Source organism: Corvus moneduloides, chromosome Z (assembly GCF_009650955.1).
Source record: "Corvus moneduloides isolate bCorMon1 chromosome Z, bCorMon1.pri, whole genome shotgun sequence".
In the NCBI taxonomy this organism is placed as follows: Eukaryota; Metazoa; Chordata; class Aves; order Passeriformes; family Corvidae; genus Corvus; species Corvus moneduloides.
Genome location: NC_045511.1, coordinates 13,429,498 through 13,452,594, shown reverse-complemented (window position 1 = coordinate 13,452,594; position 23,097 = coordinate 13,429,498). Strand labels below are relative to the sequence as shown.

At 40.1% G+C, this 23,097-nt stretch overlaps 1 protein-coding gene across 14 annotated transcripts in view; it reads right to left on the bottom strand.

Annotated features, from left to right (window-relative positions):
• The window catches only part of PRLR (prolactin receptor), a 154,869-nt gene that overhangs the window by 73,814 nt on the left and 57,958 nt on the right, over window positions 1-23,097 (bottom strand). Inside the window, exons 1-2 of one of the 14 annotated variants that reach the window (XM_032095374.1) lie at window positions 14,534-15,278; window positions 5,303-5,440 (exon numbers count right to left, since the gene is read on the bottom strand). The exons of 10 other annotated variants lie outside the window; for them this stretch is intronic. The gene's annotated coding sequence lies outside the window, so the exon portion shown is untranslated. 3 more of the 14 variants (XM_032095379.1, XM_032095372.1, XM_032095377.1) reach the window with 3 other exon arrangements.

Sequence of the window (23,097 nt, the reverse complement as noted above, 5' to 3'; positions counted from 1 at the left end):
CACAGTCTAAAGTTGTTCCAGATGAGGTTTAAGCTGAATGTTAAGAAGAAATTCTTCACAGCACTGTGATTAGCTATTAGAATGGGCTGCCCAGGAAGATGGTGGAGCCACTGTCCCTGCAGGTGCTTAAGGAAAGACTGGATGTGGCACTCAGTGCCAAGGTCTGGTTGACATAATGATGTTGGGTCATAGGTTGGACCCTGTCACAGGATGAGAGGGAGCTTCAGACAAGCCCTGCCTTAGCCTTGAATTTTTGGCAACTGCTTAAATTTAAGAAATCACTCTGGTACGCAGATTCGAAGGGATGGTAGATCAGGTCTATTTATAAAATTAATTATTTATTAAACAGACCATAGATAGATAAAATAATCAGAGTCACTTACTGCAAAGTATAAAAGTAGAAAGCACTATTCGTAGATTACTGCATAACATAAAACAGTGCACAACATCAAGGTTGCACCTATATTAAAGCTAGAAAAAGAAATAGTACTGATTAGGGGCCAAATGTAACTTACCACCAAAATAATAATAATAATAATAATAATAGGAATAATAATGTACACAGATTTCTTCACTCAGCCTCCAGAGGAGTAACTGCAAAGCAGGCATCCCTGCTCAGGTGAGAAAGTCCACACATTTCCAGGGAATGTGTAGAATATTTCTGCTTCGTGAAAATTTTGGTGTAGCTTTTGTAAAGTGAGGTGTCTGACAGTCAGAAGTCCACCTTATCTTCCAGATTTCTCTCCAACAGTAAGATGTTTATTGGCAGCTGGGAGATGTCAGATCGCTGTTAACCCCACGGCACTAAAATACCTCACTACAAGACAGCTTGTCCTGTTTGAGTTATCTGACTGTTAACAAACAACTGATAAGCTCTTGTTGTGGGATGAGATGCCCTGCTACAGACTCTATGATCTCAGAGGTCTTTTCCAACCTAATTGATTCTGTGATTCTGTGACAGTGAATGGTGTATTTTGTTGGAAACTGATATGTCAATTTGTATACTGTAAAGGACCATGTTTCAAGACTTTGGCACTGGAGAATTCAGAGTTGCATTTTGGGATACTGTGGAATGGAACTCAAACCTGAGTTCTGACATGGGAGGAACAATGTTAACAGATGTAAAGAAGCGAGATTCTTTGGCAAGGCTGCAGCATGAAGCAGAGCTTTCATTGCCCTTCGATAAATTCAGCTTTGAAGAAGGAAAACAAGGATCATTACAAGTTTGTTCTGTTTAAGAAAACATTTTTTCCAAATATTCAAATAGCATAATAGATTATAGAAAATACAGGCTCAAGACTTTCTGTTTCTTGATTCAGATCAAGAACCTGAACGTAAGTCTTCTTTTCCTCAACTACAGAGCTCCTGGCTTTGGTGGAATAGTTGTGTCCACCTTTTTATAAGAAAATCCATCTTGTTCTGATGATGCCTTACTTAATCTTCTATATCATATATGAACACTTGAATGGGAGGTCCTCTGGTATGTCCTGTCCCTGCTTCTTTGAACATAATCTAGGTATGTTGCTCCATCAAAGTTTTTCCTTCAACAGTTCTGTATTGCCCTGACACAATACTTTTGTACTGTCCCTTCATTCCACAAAAAGAAAAATGAAAACACTCCTCCCTATGCATTAGCAATCTTCTGAAACATTTCTGGTGGTTCCTTGTTGCTTCCATCCTCCAGACTTAGACTACCCAATTTTTATCAGGCATAAAAATCCCCAAGCCATACCCATTTCTATCTCCCAGGTTTTTTGGACTGCTTTCCTTGCAGCAATTTCTAAAACTCACTTAAATGTAATTTTAAAAAAATCTTTTTGTATTTCCGTCCCCGTTCCTCCCAAATGTTCACAACAATGCTTGTCCTACTTCCATAATACACTATGATTTTAATGCATCTCTGGGCCGCATCACGAGCGTATCTCACTCCTAACAACCTTACACAGGAATCCAGGTCTTCTTGAGATTTAAAGAGCCCATTGTTACGATCCGGTTTAAACACAGAAACGCAAAGAAAGCTAAGTCTCTGTGCATAAATCGGAAAGAACTTAGAAGGTTCTAAATATTCCCAGAAAAGAGATTAAAACCAAACGACATTAAATGTTGGTGCCAAAAAATTGATATATTTTATTTAATAGTAAAAGAGGCAAAGAGAAAAGTACAGAAAAGTAAGAAAAAGCCGAGGTTACTACAAAGAAAATCATAGGATAGGTCACCACCACACTGTGCTACCTTTAGTGCTGCCAAGATGGGGTGGGGGGAGCAAAACAGTCTTTGCCCTTTTTTGCTGCTGTTCGAAGCATCTTTTCTGCCGTCTCCAATCTCTGGAGCAGTTGGGCTGGAATGCGGCCTCCCGCCCTCCGAGCTGCAGGCGCGGTGCCCGGTCCTGCAGCCGAGCCTTGGCCCACTCGCGGTGCTCCCAGCACGGGATGCAGCAGCAGGGCAGGAGTTCCACAACTCACTCGTGGTTCCACTCCAGGGGTGCAGGTTCGGGGGGTTCTCCTCAGGCGGGCGGCGTCGGCTCCAGGAGGCCTCAGAGAGTCTCGCAGCAGGCGATGGTGGTGGTGGGGGGAGAGGCAAAGGTCAGGGACTCTGCCCCTGGCTTTTCCCTCTGACTTGCACCAGTTTCACCTTCCTTTTTATGGGCCTCAATGCAGGCTAGCCAGGGTCCAAACCGCCCGTATTATGACAAGCAGACAAAATGATGAGGCATTTTGGAGCTTTTCAGGTTTTGAGCAGTCAAAATGACAGAGCATTTTTGAAGCCTTTCAGGTGTTGAGCGGTCATAATGATGAAGCACTTTTTGGAGCCTTTCTCTTATTATTAGGCTCTTACACCAATTACAGTTAATTTTCTACAATACAGCAGCAAAACAACCTGTCCTTCCTAAATTCAATACATTTTTCTCCTTATGCTACTCCTTACTTGTCACAGAATGCACTGCAGAAATGAAGTCAGACTAATTTGTCAGCTAATTATGTATGTCCACACTTTCTCTACCTCTCTTTACAGGACTCTACTCATGGCCTGCATCAAGAATAGATATGATTAGATTAAAAATACCAGGGACCCCTCTGATCATCTCTCAGACCCCATCCAATGTCGTTACTACTGAGTTATGGACAAGCCTCAACTTCTGTATCTCAGCCTGCTCGAACTATTCCTCCTTGAAGAGTTATTAAACATTAAATGAACCAGAGAGCATAGTACAGCAGCAAAAACATTCATCTGCAATACTGGACAGCCAGGATACTTGCTATAGTTAACACTGTATCATTTATGAAGAATTAAACTACTGACAGAAGAAGTGAAACTATTTCATTTTCATTAATACTAGATATTAACACCTGTTAACTGCTTGGTGATGTGAAGTAAAATGATTCCAGAGTAGCTATTCAGATTTCTTTCAAACTAGAAAAAAATGATATCATAGTACTTTTATTCTACTGGATAGATTATTAAAGATATAGGCTAAAGTTGAAAGAAAGCAAGGACCTGGAACTGAATCTCTAAAAATCCATGAGAATGAATGTCCTAGTTTTTCAACTACTTTGGCTAAAAATTTCTGGTTAAAAATTATATTAAGAACCACAAGGATTAGACAAAGAAACACGGAAGTTTGTTCTAAAAACAAAAGAGTTCAATCTTAGGAGAATTACAAACTCATTTAAATAGGCTACTATTTTTTTTTTTAATGAAAATAACTTGTAACTAAGTTCAGAACTTGTTTATCAAACCAGGTATTAAACACACTAATTCAATAGCTGCACTATCCCCTTCATGCTTTTTATGGGGTCAGATGATGCTTTCAAAAGACCTGAGTGTCATAAAACACCATCTGCTTTAAAAGCACCTCTTTACTTCATCAGCTGCACCTCTGGGTTACACTGCTGCTGTGAAATAATATTCAGATTTTTTGTGTCTGAAACATAAAATGTTTCTGCCAGTATCAGTGCCATTCACATATAAACCATATAGTTCTGAATCAATTAGCTTGAGCATTTAAATTAGTATTACTGCATTAATATAACCATCCACAGGGGCTAATATATGCTGGTTTTTAGTGTTGTATAATGTAGCCAATTCCCCTTACAATTTTAGTTAACGAAAGATTCTTTTCCACATTTTCTTCCAAAAACTGTTGTGTAACATCACTGTGTACCGTAAATAGCTTCCCACTTCCATCTGCTGTCTGCTCTAAACTGCTCTGGTTTGCAAAGTTTTTGTTTTGAAGTTCTTCAGCATAAAGCATTTGTTAGCCTTGTTGTAATTTCTTCTGGGCTATGGCTTCCAGTAACTGGCATTAGCAGAGGCAGTGGCACTAAAGGCTATACTTAATACATTCTTTCTAGTTAAGAGTCTAAAAGAGTGCCTAAAAAAATTCATTTTAATGAAGGCATTTCACAACAGATTGGACATCATGAGCTCCCTGAGTTTAATAGGATACACTACCACCAATCAGATGAGCTGAGTACCTCCTTCTCAGCACTCTGAAAGGAAACACTAAAGGCCCCACAAGTATGATACAGATTACAACCATTCTAGACTTAAATTTCGTTTGTGACTACTGTGACAAGAACATATTAAAATTATAAGCTAAAGGTTATCATGGTTGACTTCTAGTATAGATAATGTACTAGTTCCAAAAAATGATTTTTACCTATACTAGTCACTGCCAGAGTTTCCAATAAAGCTCAAACCAGCCAAGATAATTTGAATGATGCCAGGTAATTCTGAAATATGGTTGTACTGGGTTTGTGTGGCAAGGGTTTGGTAGCAGAGTGGCTACAGGGGGTGCTCTGTGAGCAACTGCCAGGAGCTTTCCCCATGTCCTACAGAGCCAATACCAGATGGATCCAGGATGGACCCGGTCCTGGCCACAGCTGAGTGCCAGGATCAGTGACGGCAGTAGCACCTCTGGGAAAATGGATTTATAAAGACAGAACAAAAACCCCAGCGCCTCCAGCCAGAGAGAGGAATGAGAATGTGTGAGAGCAACAGCTCTGCACCAAGGTCAGTGAAGGAGGTGGATGGTGAGGCAGCTGCCCCTGCAGCCCCCGGAGGACCCCACACTGGAGCAGGGGATGCCATCAAAGGAGGCTGTGACCCCATGGGAAGCCTGGGCTGAAGCAGGCTCCTGGCAGGACCTGTGGCCTGTGGAGAGAGGAGCAGGTTTGCTGGCAGGACTTGTGACCCCACAAGGGGCCCCCACTGGTGCAGCCTTCCTGAGGGACTGTACTCTGTGGAGGCGACCCAAAATGGAGCAGTTTGTGGAGAGCCGCAACCCGTGGGAAGTACTCACACTGGAGAAATACATGGAAGACTGTCTCCCGTGGGAGGGACCCCTTGCTGGAGCAGACAAAGAGCATGGGGAGGAAGGAGCAGCAGAGAAAATGCGTGATCAGCTGACCACAACCTCCATCCCAGGTCCCCTGTATAGCTTAGGGGAAGACAGAGAAATAAAGGGTGGAGTTGAGCCTAAGAAGTAGAATGGAATAGGGAGATTTTTTCTTTTAGATTTGTTTTCTCATTATAATTCTTATTTCTCTACTCTTGTGATATTAAGCAATAAATTAATTTACCCAAAGTGCTTGTGATGGTAATTGATGACTGATTCTCTCCCTGTCCTTGTCTTGACCCATGAGCCTTCTGCTATTTTCTCTCCCCTGCCCCGCTGAGGAGGGGAGTGACAGCATGGCTTAGGTGGGCACCTGGCAGCCAGTCAAGGTCAAGCCACCACATCACTGATAGCACAGGGAATCACAGTTTTACAGTTACACTTCAACACAGCATGCTAATTAGACATCATTATTACTGTACAGTTTCTATGATGACCAGACTCTCTAGGTCTAATTGCTTTGCTGGGCACTGTACAAACATCAGAGATACATTTCTGTTTCCAGAGAATGTGAAACCTCATAATTTCATGCATAAAAGCTTCCCAGTAATTCAGACTAGAAGAGGTTTCAGGAGGTCATCTAGACCCCAAGAGCTCCAAGAAGAGTTCAACAATGGCAATATAATACCTTAGATTTGCTTAATCTATTCTTAAAAACTTCCAACTAGGGGAATTTTGAAACCTCCTTAGGCAATGTAGACTACTGATTTAGTACCTTTGTTAATAAAATGATCTTAATATCTGTTCTATATCTTGCCTGCTACAACTTAATCCAAGCACTTCTTTTGCAGCCTAAAAGCAAAAAAACCCAAACTGCTCCCATTTCACTGCAGAGCTGAGACACTACTTTGAACACTTCAAATATATCTTCTCTTATTTAGATGTAGCAGTCTTGATGAATTTTCTCATGTACCACATTCTCCAGCTCTCTAAATCGTCTTACTCTGCTGCTGACTCCCCGTCTATCTTTTCTGAAGCACTGTGCCGCTGAAATACAAAGTATTGTAGCTGAGGCCTTGAAAATATTGACGGGAATAAGATAAACATTTTTCACAACGCAAACCACACTCCCATTTGTAAATCCTGGCATGGTATTTACTTTTTGCACAGCAGGATGACAGTATTGACTCCTGTTCCTCTTCTGTAGTATTAAACCCCTAATTTTTACCTGTTCAGATCCAATTATTTAAATTATTAAAGAGGTCCCTCTGCCCAGATTAAGGTGCAAATGAAACCATACTCTGAAGTCAGTAGTTACAGCTTTTACTTCCTCTGGTGGCTGGAATACAGAGCACTACCCATCCTTTTCTTTTGAGGATTTGAGAAAGGACAGCCCTTTGGGGCTGTGACGTGTCTCTCAACAACCCTAGAGACCTTCTGCTCTGCCAGAGTTCAACGTGGCCACAACTGCTTTGGAGACATATCTGATCACATCTCTGGCCATGTTTCTAGACATGCTTTTAACATGTGGCTTAATAATTCCCAAACTCTTTGAGAAAAATCGTATCACTTTTGAAAAGAGGCTGTAGAATCCAGCTTCCACTCCACTTGGGATGTCTAATAATTAATGTACAAGGAGGGGTCCTTTTAATTATTTTATTACTCCCTTTACTACTTATTCTTTACTATTTGGTGGCTTTGTTGAAATACCAGAACCTTTCAGGTCAACAGATAAAATTCACAACCTCCTTTCCACTGTGAAATACAACATGCTTGCTTTCATCTGTATTTATTTCAGTGCTTTCTCTATCAATATGAGGTTGGTTCAATAGCACATAATCCAGTTTGTACTGTGTTGTTGGAATGTGCTCACTGGTATTACCTTTTTCCAGAACTCAGCATAAGAATGGGACTAATAAATCTCAAACCAGCTGGTATTCAACAATGTTTTGTGTAGAGGTAGATGGAGATAAAAACCTTCCAGGCATGTCAATGAAAAAGGAAACTGTCACTGGCAACCTCAGAAGTTGTTTCCAAAAAACTTGCTAGTTTTCCAGCTGTAGAAAAAGTACAAGAATTTTCATCCATTTTAAGCTTTGTTTTTCTAATTGCAGGACTGAAGACCAGGTCCAAGGCTGGTCAACAGTTATAGTTCTGTTGTTGGAGCCAGTAAGTGCTTATAAATTCCAGCAATATGCATATGGATGAATAATGGACTTGCCACAAAGAATAATGCCATGTCTTACCCAGCAGCACTATTAATATTATTCCAGCTGTCTGGGTATTGTATTTCTGCTAACCACACCTCCCACTGGTCTGACAGCTTCCAGGGGCTTTGAATGGCTGTTTGGTAAAGTTCAAACTGGTGTTTTGTGGGGATATTTCGGTGCAAGCTTTGTTGGGGAGCATGATGTAAAAACTGCGGTTTACCATCCTTCTTTTTCTCCCACTCTGGCTCCAACTGCTAAACATCATGGACTTGAGAGACTTTTATCCAGCTGTTAAATTTCTAGGGCAAGCAACACCCCTTTACAAACAGCTGTTCCTTCCCTCATCTTTTTACCGCTAGAAACTTTTTAATTTTGCCCTCAGTAGTGTTCACTTTTTAAAGCTCATTGGAATAGAATGTGACTTGATACCTTGGTGTAGTCTGTTAAACAGTACATCTGACCCTTTCTCACATTTTCAACTAATACCTGTGAACATCTGTTCATAAACACTGTAAAATCTTTCTTTTGTCCTAAACATCCTAATGGTCTTCCTTTCTGAGTGGCAGTATATTTAGTCTAATTTTGCACCAATTACCAGACATAGTTTTCCAATTCCTTGCACAGCCGGAAGGTTTCACATACAGGTCCGGCTCTGACAGTAACGAAGAAGCTGTGGCTGTTGTTCTTTATTATAAACTCCAGTAACATATCAATGTAGCAAATGGTAACTGTGTGCTGTAAAACATCTCCATGTCTTGGTTTGGAGCACCCTGTTAAAGCAATCTGTGACAGAGGCATCTACTTCATTACTAGTAACAAAGACATGAAAATTATTTTAATTTAACAGCTTGTGTGAAGGCTGATTTAAGAACATCCATTCCCTGCTTGGTCTGTAATTACTGAGGCAGGAAAAATGGTTTTAAAACTTCAGCTACTTGAGAACCCATTCTGCCTTTCAGACACACAGTCCAGGCACACTTGGATAATATGTTCACCACCATTAAAACGAACTTAATGCTGTCATTATTGTGCTTAGAATAGGCCACAAATACCTGTTATTTCTAAAAGACTTTTTCACAGCCTTATGTATATCCCGAGTCTTGATTTACATGACGTGAGGCCACCTGTTCTATGTTCCGATCAACAGTATTGCTTGTTGCAGAAAAGGGCCTTAAACTCCCAAAGCTTCCCAGTTCCCCAGGAGCACAGAAGATGCCTTTTAACAGAAGCTGCGGTCTGTTAACATGCCACTACTACACGCCCACAGAGAAACAAACATTAGGCAACATTTCAGTCACGTTCAATGTAACTTTATTTATTAATTGATCACTGGGGTGATGGTGACCGGTTTCCCATTGTTACCATTTCATTTCTTTCAAAGCTGGGATTTTTGGCTGGTTTATTTTTTTTTTAAATACTGTGGTTCTAAGCAGGAACAAAAACAATTCACAGAAAAACTGTGTCTTTGCGTATTCAGCCAGGACTGTGTTTTCAGAAAGTGCTATGAACCCCACATCAACATAAGGATAAGGGAATATACAGAGCATAATCCCTGTCATGGTATTACAAGTAGCTGTTGGAACACTGAGATGTAGAAAAGAGTTGCCTCATCTCCCCTTACACAAACTTTTGTTTTCATAATCCCAGCCCAACCATCTCCAATGTACATGGTCTTTTTAGGAAAACATTTTGGGATACAGGTGTCCCTACAAACATGCTCCCATGAAGTTATTTTTTCTTTCTGGCCTTCAACTCTAGTAAGTAATATTAACTATATTTTCTAGAATAGGACAAAGCTGCAGGACAACCCCACAAAGTGACCTGGTTGGTTTGAAGGTAGGTGAAGAGGGCGTCTTGGTCAGATTCACAGGTCTGGTCTGTTGTTTGGATGACCTGGGGCTGGGTGACAGCCTCCTGGACAGCTTCACACGCTCACCCCTTCGCCCAATGCATATTCAGATCTTTTCATGGCCCCCCCACTCCCTTTGACATATTCCCACACCATTTAACTGTACTTTCCTTTTATTTTGTTTTCTTTCTACTCCCATTAAATTTTCACTTAATTTCACTATCTTTTACTAAACATTTTATACACACACTTTATTAATAAAATCGTTGTATAGTATGAAGAAGTATAACTATGTATAAACATACATTTATACACTTCATACACTTCCACTTCTGTCTTTGTAAACACACAAAAATGTCTATAGGTGTGTGTATGTGTGGGGGTCTTTAACATACTTCTGTGGCAAAGAAAAAGGCAAGGTTTTCAGCAAGTACAGGGGGTTTAGAGATCACATGGGGTATGCCCATGACCATGACAAAATGGTGACTCCTGTGGACAAAGGGGGGACTTCTGAGACCTCATGGATCGGATACATTTTTGGGCTAAGTGGGTCATATGGCTGGAACAGGGGTAAGGGCTTCTAGTGACAAAGGTCATGAGACTTTTGAGGGTCAGGTTTTCCAGCGGGAGTTGGAGGAATGGAGCCTGCACCATCTGGCCCCAAAGTTGTTCTTTAACTGTGACCAATGACATCTCCCTTGGCTGTAGCCTTTTCTCATCTTCTCCTCATTTTTCTAAATCACAATAGAAATCTACATTGCTGTCACTCAAATGAGGAATGAAGAGAGGCTAGACATAAAATAACTAGGAAACAGTATATAATGATAATTAGAGAGTGAACTTCTGTATGAATACTATTTTAACATACAACAGTAACAATTACAGGGAGTTTGGGGTAATTTGGCATTACTTAGACTAAGCAGATATATGATGATTAGGATAAAGAGATGATACAAGTCATGTGAGGTAGGGCTTTTCTGGAAGAGAAGATTAGAAGACATACCTTGAGTGACAAACAGACAAGAAACTATTTTTTGTCTTCTTTATATTAAGACAAAATAGGATGATCATACCCAATTACCTTGTCTAAACAAAAATACTTTGTATTATTACTTAAAACAAAGGGGCCACATGAGGATCCTAACTTCAGATGACCAGACTTTACCACTGAACCTGGTAGCTTAGTAGTTTAGTTAAACAAGGTAATTTAGTTAACATTTCCATCTAAATAAGTAATTTATATATTGATGTTTTAAAGACTAATCTTTATTCTTAACTTAAAGTACATACCTTCTATTTTTTCCTATTTTTATTCTGTATTCACAAAACCATGATCCACCTACCTTTCCAAAGGTAGGTGGAATTTGCCCTATAATCACTGAAGCGAATTGTTCTTTATTTTCTCTTTGTATCATGATTAAGTAAAAGGAATCTTCCGAACGAAAAGCCTACTCCTTTTGGATTGGCTTTCTTGAACTCTCATGATTTACCAGCAAATGTTTAGGGGTGAAGAAACAGCAACAGCAGCAATCCAATTTTTGGATGAGGTTGAGAGCAGATGTAGATTTGGCTACAAGTCATCTTTGCTTTTCCAAAGACCATCTCCTGTTTTGTCCAAGAAAAAAGGGTCACACCATACAGCAGCATCCAAAATGTGCTATTCATCAAACAGATGATCTGTTGTGAATTCTAAACCCTCTGTTTTTATATCATGATTAGTCCTGATTGTTCTTGCTCCAGTTAGAGGTCTGAAAGTTTTCAGAAATTATCATTGCCAAGTTTATTGACTCTTTTTATGAACCAGTCCATGCTTGCTCACAGGGAATGTTATGGATCACACATTCACCAGAAGTGGAAATGTGACAATTTAAAAGTACTGTTAATATGGAATGACTTTGCCCTGAGGGAACAATGAATTTGGAAAGAGAACTGCCATGCCAAAAATCTCGGGTTACCTGAGGTTGTAAGGGGTTTGAAATTCAGGAGATTAGAAAATTTCTCAAGACAAGGAAAATAAATTATGCCAGATGTAACAAATATGCTGAATGAGATCTTTTCAGAGATAATTACCTGTAAATCTAAAGGGATCATAATGATACTCTAACCTATATACAATGGCAAGAGGACTCAACCTAAATGCAATTCTAAGCAGCAAAGATATTTTAATGTTTATTTTGAACGTTCATTCTTTCCTTATTTTTAATTCACTAATTTAGAGTGGGGCAGGAAAAGAAAACAACTCTGCTTTCTTGGTCATATGCTGCTGCTAGGTATGGGGTACATGCAGTAAAGGAAGGGTCAGGCAGAGCCACAGCTGCACTTGGCAGGCACATGGTGCAAGGAGGGGAATTACCAGTGGCTCTACTGGAAGCTATAAAGTTTTAGGCCTAAAAAGTGGCTGTAAATATAATGTATTGGGTATGAAAGTTTTTTAACAAGTAAGTTTTTACGATTAAAATTCATGTTAAATAGAACTACTACCAACCTGTATCTATCTGTGATAGATAAAGCAAGGTCTCAGAACGAGGTCATCACCTCTTCAGTGAGACCAGGCAATATAAAAGACAGGAAAGACAATAGAAACCATCCTTCTCTCATCATTTAGCTTGTAAAAAAACCTGCAACCTTGACTTCATAATGTTTAATTAAATTGATCCACAGTGAGAGTGAAGATTGCAGAATAGGTACAGCTACAGCTGACCAATGAATAAATTATATTAAAATAACATGGGTTGGTTCTTCAAAAGGGTTAAGATCAGCCTCAAATGAACTAAGTCTATGCAGCCTAAGTATACACTCATGTGATCGGAGATTTTAAATTCAGAGCTAGGCTGAGGAGAAATGTGATAGCAAGCACAGATAAACAAGAGTGGAGACCAAACAATGCATCTCCCCCAAACTGTAGAACAATCAGGAAAAGTTCAATCAGGAAGTCTTTGTAAGTGAAGTTATTAGAGAATTAGATTAGTCCAATTTATGAGTACAACCAAAAACTTAAGGTATAGATTGAGCAGCCCTTTGATCTTACCTTGTGAAGCAACCCTACAACCTCTCTGAAAGGGAGCTGTACTGAAGAAATAAATGGGAACCAAAAGTGGTGCTGAAACCATAGAAAACTAAGGTTTTCAGGGAGGAGTAGAACTTCGAAAGAAGGGTATTACATAGCAAGAGTTTGTGACAACACCCTAAAAAATCCTGCCTGAAGAATAAAAAGTGTATTGATATGTACATGCAGGTACATATATAAAACTTGGAGCTTGTAAATTTGAGTGTCTGGAAAGACCAGAATATTAGTTTCAAACAAGACAAACAAAAGAGGCAGTAGGAACAAAGCATTTCTAGTTCTTTGAGTCTGCAATTAACCTGTGTCTGATTCTGGAGAAGAAAACCACCTGGGAGAATAAAGGTTTCAACTCAAATTGTGATATAGCTGAATTAAGTGGCCGAACTCCATTTGCTTCACTGCCATAAGGAATGTGTGGAAGTCAAACTTCCTCAATCTCTAAACGAAGGCCAGAGCTTTCAAAAGCCCCCTTTGTTCCCAAGCACCCTGTTTCTGATAGCTGAGCTTCACTTGCTGTGGGTGGTAATTGCAGCTGGAGCCGTGAACACTTGACAAATTAAAAGAGTATATTTTGCTGAGCAATAAAAAATGATAGAACAATGGAAATAGCTTAAAAACTTTAAAGCCCTTCTGAAAAATAAAGAGGAAAATTCTGAGACTGAACTATCCTACTCAGTTTAGTCCACTGGAAAACCTGCCATTTCAAAGCACCACATCTTAGACATAAAAATTTAGTCTGGCAGATTTCCAGGTCAATTTTAACAACAACAACAAAAATACTAGGATTACCCACCAGTTTTTTGCTCCTTGTTCGCTTTATGATAACTGTATTTCTCCAGATTTTGTTTCCCTCCATGGTCTGCGTGCTCCAAGCCACAGTAGGGATTTAGGTTAGTCCTTGTGCAGGACTTTGACTAGGCTGCACTTTGTCACAGGAGCCTGACGTGCATTCACGCTGCAGACTCGCTGTGGGTGCCTGGAGCTGCGACATGTGCGTATGGTAAATGGCTGCTTTTCGTACACAGGCGTTCGAGCATTACTTGTTGCTAAACTTGCTCGCTGCCTGGGCAATCCATCTGCCTGCCTTGTGGGAGCGCGTAGTGCAGCTCAACAAAAGCAAGCCAACTCTCAAAAGAGGAAAAGACTGAGAGCTGCAGCACAGCATTTCCGCAGCTGAAGTCTTACGCCGGGAACACAGACACAGAATCCGCACAACTGTCTCGCAGGCTGCTGCGCTCTCTAGAGGGAACTCATAGCAAGGGAAACTGTATTCATTCCCAGGGTACTAATGAATTCCCAGGTGACTGCTGGAACAGTTAAAATATTACAGATGTTGACGGTACAGCGTTTCAATAAAATGCATGAAAAATTGGCTAAAAAATGCTTTTTGGATCAAAGCACATTGTTTTCTTTATTCCTTGCTACATCATTTACCAGCCTTTCTCTCTCTTCTTTTTGAGATCCATTTCCCCTCAGCCTTTCCCTCCCAATCCATGCCACTACAACACATTCTGAAGATAATAACACAAAGCAGAATCTGATAACTAGTGAATGTATGTGCAGACACAGGAGAAGGTAACACAGGTTGAAAAAAATAATAGCTAGGGAACATGAGATAGTGGAAAATATGATGGCAGTTATGAGAGTTCCAGGAGGATATTTACATTAATGAAAAACAAAAATAACGTATATTTAGTGAACGCAAATGATATAAAGCAGTAATATAATGAGATTAGTACTACCAAGTGGCTTAAAACTGCTTCAAAATAATAAACACAGGCCAACTGTCACTTACAAAAAAACATACAGAAGGAGTGGCATCCCTGTGTCCACAGCTTATTTCAGTATTTCAAAAGATCACTGACTTACAAGTAAAAATGCTTTTTTTCTTTCTCTGACTGTGAGCCACATGATATTTAGCATACCATATTAAGCTGACCTGGTTTTACCTATTTCTGTAAGTTTTTAATTTCTGCTAACAGAACTACAGTCTACTTTGTCCTTCATACAACACCAAACCCTTTATAGTAAGGTACACATACAGTAGGAACAGATTTTACTGCAGTACTTACTTTTGCCTGGTAATGAAATGTATGTTGACCCATGCCAGCTTATGAATGCTTCCTGAAAAAGGACTTGAAAATCCAGCGTTTCAAGGAGTTTCTCATATATTTAAAAAAGGAAAAAATCCAGAAAGAAAGAAGGGGAAAGACCCAAAAGAAAGATAAACAAAGAAAAAGCCTGTAAGCTTTAGAGCTCTGACTGCAAAATATTCAGCCTGGCAGCTCTGGGAGAAATACAACTCTGTGTACTTGTACATGCTCACCCCATTAGAGGAGGAGTCAGTTTTGCAACACTTATGTTCCTTGCTTCAGGCAAAACAGTGATTCTCTTCAGTGCAAGCAATGTTTGGATTGTGATGGCTATAAAGGTGAGAGGTGTGCTCTGGAGTGTAGGAATGCTGCAGCAGAAAAAGAATAATTGGAAGCATCAGCTACATACTCTACAGGTTGTTGTGGCTCCTTTTGAATGCTTATTGCCCATTATTTTTTTTTTTCCAAGGGAAATCTAATACCCCTTCAACATAAACTGCACCCATAATAGTTTTTGTGTACCAGTAGCCCATGTTTTATATTCTACAAAAACAGAAAAACCATTTACAATGGAGTGAAAGGTGCTGGCTTTACATCAAAAAGCTGATTAAACAGAAGGAAAGAAAAAAGGGGTTTTTTTTGGTAATTTTGAGAGATATTTCCTGTGACTTGAAGAGAGTTTCACATTATGCAATGAGGCTGTGAATTTTACTAACATAACTATTCACTAGTCATCTATCTCTACTTAAGTAAAAACATTTTTACATATTCTTATTAATGTTTTCAACTGAATCACATTTTTATCTTCTCTGTATTCAAGCCAGTGAACTGAATATAAAATTAAATGTATGCATGTATAGTGAAGATTCTTTTAATGAAATAGACTGAGCAAGAAGGCTCTTTTTCATAACAAAGCGAGATTTCAGGCATGCAGATGCTAAGTTGTTACTAGAGACAAGTCTCTCCAATCCAGGTCAGCATTGCTCACATCTTGTGACCAAACGGACAGTCCACAGACTATTCAAAACAGTAATCATAGGAACAGCGTCAAACATTTGTGTTTCTTGAAAAACACTTTCAGGTAAGGAGTATGTGCCTTGTGATCTATCCACACAGAAATCACAAAACTTCAGGTGTGCTCCTTCAGTGTGGTTTGGCTGTGCTAAGTACCAGCTGCTGTTCAGAGGATCAGTGTCAGACTGCACCTCTGCCTGCATTGCTCCCACCATGTGTGCTGTGTTACCCATTTGACTCCGTGTTAAGACAGGTTAGGGAGCTCAGCTGGTACTGGAAGACAATTCTCTTTTTTTTTTATTATTATTTGTAAATTTCTGAACAGGCTCACTCTGAGATCAAACAAATGCTAGGGACAGCATGCAGGGGAACAGAATGTATAGCTGGCAGAGAAGATTCAGCACATGCCCATAGCATTCAGCCATCTCTGAACAAATTCTACCAGTGACTCTCTGTGTTGAAAGGGATAAAATTGCTCCTGATAAATATGGAATGTGTGCTTGAACAGATGCTATCACCTCAAAAATAAGAAAAGGAACACAAGATAGAACCCAATATGTATTTAACCAGCCTTGTAGCAGGCTGTGCCCAGTTCTCTTATTTCTGTATCTGCTTGACTCTGCTAAACACAAGGAGATCAAAACATGGAAGAAGGGATGAGAAAGCTAAGATTTGCCTAGGAAGGAAACTTCCAAAATGAAGGTGAACCAAGCAGTACTGTTCACACCATCACTATGTTAATTTCTGTAAGAGAAGTATGTATTGTTAAGGTCTGCATGTACAGTTTTGGCCCTAATCAAAACAGGCTTTATAGCCCCAGAGTCTGGATGATTGGGAAAAGAGAACAAAAACTAAATCACTAACAGATCAGCAGTGAAAGATGAGGGGTAATAGTGAAGAACTATCACTGGGATCTGTAAAAATGATAACTTTAGACATTTATACCTGCACTATCCAGTTTATAGCCAGCTGACGTAATGCAGCCCTAGTAACTGTGGCAGCAGGGAGAGGTCCGTGAGATAGCTCTTAAATATTTCCCCATGATTTTGAATTAGCTTTTTCAGCTTTTAATGAACGCTGTGTGCCTGTGGCTACACTACTAGCAAGATTTAAGCCAGTCAGGCAAGTCAATACAAGCACACTCAGCCTCTGGTGGAATACTGCCAAGAAAAGGCAACTCTGATCCTAGGAGCACTGGATTAAGGAGAATATTTTAAGGTAGTAGTAAAATCTCTTATGCACAGAAGACAGCTCACCTACATTCCAGAAAGATTCTTTCAAATTAGGACAAAAGAAAAGAAAGGTCACCAGGATGATGTAAAGGCTCTAAAGCCTATCTATTAAAAGATGATTGACAGAACTTGGCTGGGTTAGTGTGGCAAAGTAAAGGTTGAGGCAGAAAATGGAACAGGCACTTACGTGTCCCTATAAAGGTAATCTATGTCTATAAATACAAAAGAGAGTAAACACTGGACAAGTGAAGAGCAGTTAGGCTAACGAACAATTCTGGAGCAAAAACAACAGGTAGAAACAGAACACACATAAAACCAGACAGTAAACTACAAGGATACTGACCACTAAAGTATGAAAAATTGAAGCAGATTTTCAGTAGGGTATAAAAAAGCACAGCTACTTCTGGAATAGATCTCAGCCAGTCTCTGAGGAGATTATCAGCTTGACTCATCCCATCTCATGTAACTGGTGTATCAACTTCAGAAATCCGGTTTAGTTCAGGATTTTAACCTGCCCTATCATCAAGAGAGAAAGATTCCTCTGTGGCTGATCTAGAAGCATAATAATTTCATTTCTAGAGAATGATTCATTGAGAAGAGTTTGTAGGCTTGGAATCTGTTAAAATAACCTACTACATTCTAAAAAACAGTCCTTAACACCAACAGATCATTTATGGAAAGCAAGATTTAGTAAATTAAAGTGCAAGGGCCTAACTTTATTTTGAATATAAAGACACTCGTATCAATACAACTGCACTAACCTGAAGTTACTCTGCATAGGAGCTCCATCAGACTTCTGACATCTAGGCAGAAAAGGAAGCACGTAGGACTGGGAGAAAGGCAGGAAAGAAGATAAAAGCTGGAAGATCCAGTCAAAGGAATCAATAAGGAAAGGACTTTACAGTTGGGAAAAGAGCAAAAAGGAGCATGCAGGTAGTGAGGGGCATGTACTTCAGAGGAGTACAGAGAGAAGACTGCAGTCTTGATTTTATCTCTCCCACAGCCCTTATCTATCAAAAATGCCCAGCCTTCCTTGGAGAGTCACTGTTGAGAAGTTGTGGCAGTTTGCCCCCGCCATTCCTCACCCTCCCACTAATTCAAGAAGAAAAAAAAATAAAAGGCAGGAGAGGAAATCAAACAGGAAAACAGGGCAACTCTCTATTTTAAAATGTAGAAATACTCTAAGAAACAAAATAAGAAGCTATGGAACTACAGAGAGAACAGTATTTTTTCTGCTGCTGTCTGTTTTCTCTACAATGACCTCCTCTGAAGAAGCAGCCACCAAAACATCTGATGTGTCCTTAGAGAAAGACAAAATTTACTTTCAGGACATTTGTTACATAAGAGAACACATGGCAGGTGCCATGGCTGCTCAATTCCCCTCACATGAGCAGTGTGCCTCTAAAGTCCTGCCCCTTTCATCACACAGAAAGTTCACCCAAGAAGTACAGCAAGGACCTGCAGGACCAGGATGTCCTTAGAACGTGGCGATCATCCTTTCGACACAGCTGTAGCTAATGCTGTCTGAGAAAGGCCTAAAAATGGCTGGCACCTGTAAAGTTCTTGCTCACCCATACACCTGTAAAGTTCTTGCTCACCCATATGTGCTCGTGGGCCAGCAAGTCCAGGACACTCTGCATGTATTCCGTGTTATCAGAAATACACTCCTTCCTTGTTCCTGTAGTTTTGGTCATGGTCACAATTCACTGATGCGGTTTATTTCCAAATTCTGTTCTTAACATGTACCACATTTCCAGTCATTATGTTTATGACTCTTCTCCACATATCCTTTGTGCCTCTTACAGACAAACACAACCACTGTAGCAGCCAGGGCTGTGTGACACTGTAACCCTTCCCCAGCCCTCCACAGCAGTCTCCACTTACGGTACTTTATTCTTGCACTCCTTTTCTTTGGATGTGCGAGACTGCCATTTGCTGCAGAAATCCCCAGTCCTTTTACCCTCAGGTAAAAGATCACCATCAGGCTGGTGATCTTTACACTAACATGCAGCAGATGCCCCCAGAGAGATCTCAGTCAGTGTGACCTCCGTCTGCATGGACCACACTGGCAAGCAGGCATGGCTCCAGGAGGCAGGCAGCCACGGCAAGCTTCAAGATCAGAGTGTGTGACTGAGGGTGGCAATGCGGAGGCTGACAGAAGCAAAGGAAGGGAGACTGCTTGGTCCTGCAGGACCTGGCACTCTCTGGGTGAGCCTGCCATGCAACCGTGGCATGCAGGATTTCTGCCAGGAGTGAGAACACATCTTGTGTAAAAGTTGTCCATCAACTTGTGAAAAATATTCCATCTACTACCACACTTACTCAAGCCTGTAGCCAGTGCAACTTGTGATCTGTGTTGGTATAATGGAGAAAATGGGTCTCCTAGTAGGTGAGGGATATTCAAAGCTACCTCTAACTGTGCTGAAGAAAACTGAAAATTTTATAAGACCTGAATGAATTAATGAACAAATGAATTAACCAAGTCTTCTAGTTTTACAGAAGTTATCTCTATCTGTTTACTTTTGTTTTGAAATAAAAAGTAATGTTAAGCACATCTCTGGAATTTACATAACTATAAGGAATATAGCTGCCGTCACTGAGAGCTGCTCTTCAGGAATCATCCTTGTCTTATGATTTCCAATATACATACAAAATAGTTCGAAAATTTTTTTTTTGTATAGACTGTATACGAAATTAACATTTGCTAATTCAGCCTTGTATCCCTTGCCCTATAAATGTCTGTAAATTCTTGTGTACAAGGCTGGCGCATTCAGTTGAGTTTATATGTTAATACAGATAACTCTTATCTAGGCTGGGATTACTGTAGAATGTGACAACTTTCTACTTTATTAAACCATGCTTGATCACTTGACTACTTCCTAAAGAAATTAATGAAATGTTCCTATTTCCTTTAATTGTGGATTTGTAACAAACCCATAGCTTTCATGGACGCCTTCACTGAGTGTCTCATTCTCTCGCAGCTGGCACATAGTTTAATTATGGTTATTATCAAAACAAAATTGGAACATAGTGGAAGAAATGCAGACTGCATCCTCTACTTGTATTTAAATTCATTATTTCTTATGTGTCTGTGCCAAAAGTTCTCACTGACCAATTTAATCACACAGAGGAGGAGAAAAACCATGAACCCTATTTATTTTCTAGAAATACATTTTCTTCTTGTAAGAACATTCATTAAATAACTGTAACTTTCATCCTGACTGAAATTTTTGCTTAAATTATAACCAAAACAATTTCTGTATCACAACAGCTTGGTTGATGTGAGATATATATATATACAAATACTGGGTTAACAACCTGAGATGTAACTGATAAACAGTTATGCTATGAACACAGAGTAGTATTTATCCAATAACAAGGTCTCTCTGTATTGGTAGTTAAATGAGAAACCAGCCAACCTTTTCAGAGTTTAAATGTTTTCCTTTCTCTGATCTGTAAGTGAAGTTACACTATCATACAACAAGCCATTTCTTACTGGATATTTGTACTGTTACAGAAAGCCTATTTGCATTTCTAAACCAGGACGCATTTCCACAAAAACCTACATCTAATTAGCACAGTTATGTCCCACAGAATCTCGTATTGTCCAAAAAGACAAATAGTAAAAGAGGTGGTTACAAAAACAGGCTTTCAGAGGACTTGTCTCCTAGTTATTTATATTTCAAACTGATTCATCTCTTAATATATTCTAGGAAATGGTCTCATCCATTTTTGTAGGGCAGATACAGCTTTTTAAAAGACACTAAACACAAATGATACCAAGTTGCTAACTTACACGATTGCCTTATGAGCATTAGCTGCAAAAGTATATTTTATATACTGCCATATATTCTTACATTTTATCCTCTTTGAATGCAAAAATATTAGAACTCCGTTGAATTTTTTGCTCCTTAAATCAATCAGAAATTGTAGTAGATGAGGACATATTAAATCAATAAAGTATGCAATATGTAGGAAGCAGAATTATACAATGATGATAATACTCCTTTTGACTCCATTCAGATACAAACCTGGCCTAATGTACATGGCATGCCATTCTACTGATGGCCACTGATGGCGGTGCCTCTGAGTGACGTTTAATCATAAGCATAAACAAATTAAGAGTAGAATGGCTGGCTACTCAGTTATGAGATGTATCTATATTAGAAGAAAACTCTTCCTTAAGAATTTTTTCCAGTAAGTGTATTAATACCATTATGAAAGAGAAATTAATACTCTCTTCCAAAAAATATATTGCTATTCAAAATCACGTTATAAGGTCCTTAAGAATCATACTGTTGTACGCCTTTGCACGGCAAGGGTTTGCTGGTGGGGGCTACAGGAGTGAGCAGTTGCCAGGACCTTTCCCCATGTCCAACAGAGACAGCCCCAGACAGATCCAAGAGGGATCTAATGCCGGCCACGGCTGAGCCCACCCGTGACAGTGCCAGTGGCAGTGCCTCTGGGATAACGTATTTAAGAAGGTGGAAAAATTACTGACAAGCAATTTCTCTGCTGAAGAGAGGAGTGAGAGTGTGGGAAGAACAGCTCTACAGACACAAGGTCAGTGAAGGAGGAAGGGCAGGAGCTGCTCCAGGTTCAGGAGCAGAGATTGCCCTGCAGCCCCTGGTGCAGCCCCTGGTGAGGCAGTTGTGCTCCTGAAGCCCTTGGAGGTCCACAGGGGAGCAGAGATCCACCTGCAGCCCGGGAAGGACCCCACACTGGAGCAGGGGGATGCACGAAGGAGGCTGTGACCCCATGGGAAGCCTGTGCTGGAGCAGGCTCCCAGCAGGACCTGTGGCCCATGGAGAGAGGAGCCCACACTGGAGCAGGTTTGCTGGCAGGACTTGTGAGCCCACAAGGGACCTGTGTTGGAGCAGCCTTTCTGACTGTAGCCCATGGAAGGGAACCACCTGGAGCAGTTCATGGAGAACTGCAGCCCATGGAGGGGATTCATATTGGAGAGGTTTGTGGAGGACTGTCTCTCGTGGGAGAGACCTCACACTGGAGCAGGGGAAGAGTGTGAGGAGTCCTTCCTGTGAGGAGGAAGGAGCAGAAGAGACAACGTGTGATGAACTCACCAGAACCCCCATTCTCCACGCCCCTGATCTGCTGGGGGTAAGAAGAAGAGAAATTAGGAGTGAAGTGGAGCCTGGATAGATGAGAGTTGTTGGGGGAAAGCATTTTAAGATTTCCTTTTATTTCTCTTTATTCTTCTCTCATTTGATTGGTAATAAACTAATTTTCCACAAGTTGAGTCTGTTTTGCCCACGATAATAATCACTGAGTGATCTGCCCCTGTCCTTATCTCGACCGTGAGCTTTTCATCATATTATCTCCTCCTTGTCAAGCTGAAGAGGGGAGTTGACAGAGCAGCTTTGGAGGGCACCTGGCATGCAGCCAGGATCAACCCACTACATGCTCTCTTACTTAACATTTGAATAATCACTGTGTAGAAAAATGTATTTCATCACTTATTTAGTATTCTTTAGATTAACCAGAAAGCTGTAAAGTTTTGCCATACTCCCTCAAGTAACTCTTACTGGCCACAGTTGGAGAAGAGACAGTGATGGACCTTTCATATGACCCAGCATGACTGCTTTTCTAATAGTATTTATTTAACACAGTTTAAATCAAGAAATTACAACAACAGAAGGTATGAGGCATCTTTTCCTCCAACATGAACGTTCTTAAGCCTAATCCATGGAGATAACCTGAAGGAAGATGTCTTTGCCATCATTAACTACCTGATCTTTCAGAAACTAGAGAAAAAAACCAGCTGGGTCCTAAACAGGAAATTTTGAAATAGTTCCCTCCCATCAAGACTATGCAATTTTCCACTTAATTATTTTCTACCAAGATAATTTAATTGCTACTCAGAATCATCTGGGGGCACTGATTCGCCTTTTAATCAGAATGATATCTTTTAGTTGGATGAAACCACATAAAGACCATTAGTACATTAAAAGCATTCTAGACTATCAGTTTAATACTGACATAATTACTAATAATTAATCTTTACTTAGCTCTCCTTTTCTCTGTTGTGTTTCAGGTTTGTTTTTTTTTCCTTTGCGCTGTGAGTCATGGGCAAAAGTGCAAGAGAAAACAACTTTTCTCTCTAGGACGCAATCCAGTTCTGCATGTGATAGTTTGTTAACAAGAAACAAATAGTTACAATGAATAAGCCATGCTTCTAACTGACGCTGTTCTATTATCATCTTTCAAAACCAGAAGAGTGTTTTAGCAGTGGGGTATCCCTACTTTGACTTGAAGCTTTTTTATCTGTACACTAACACA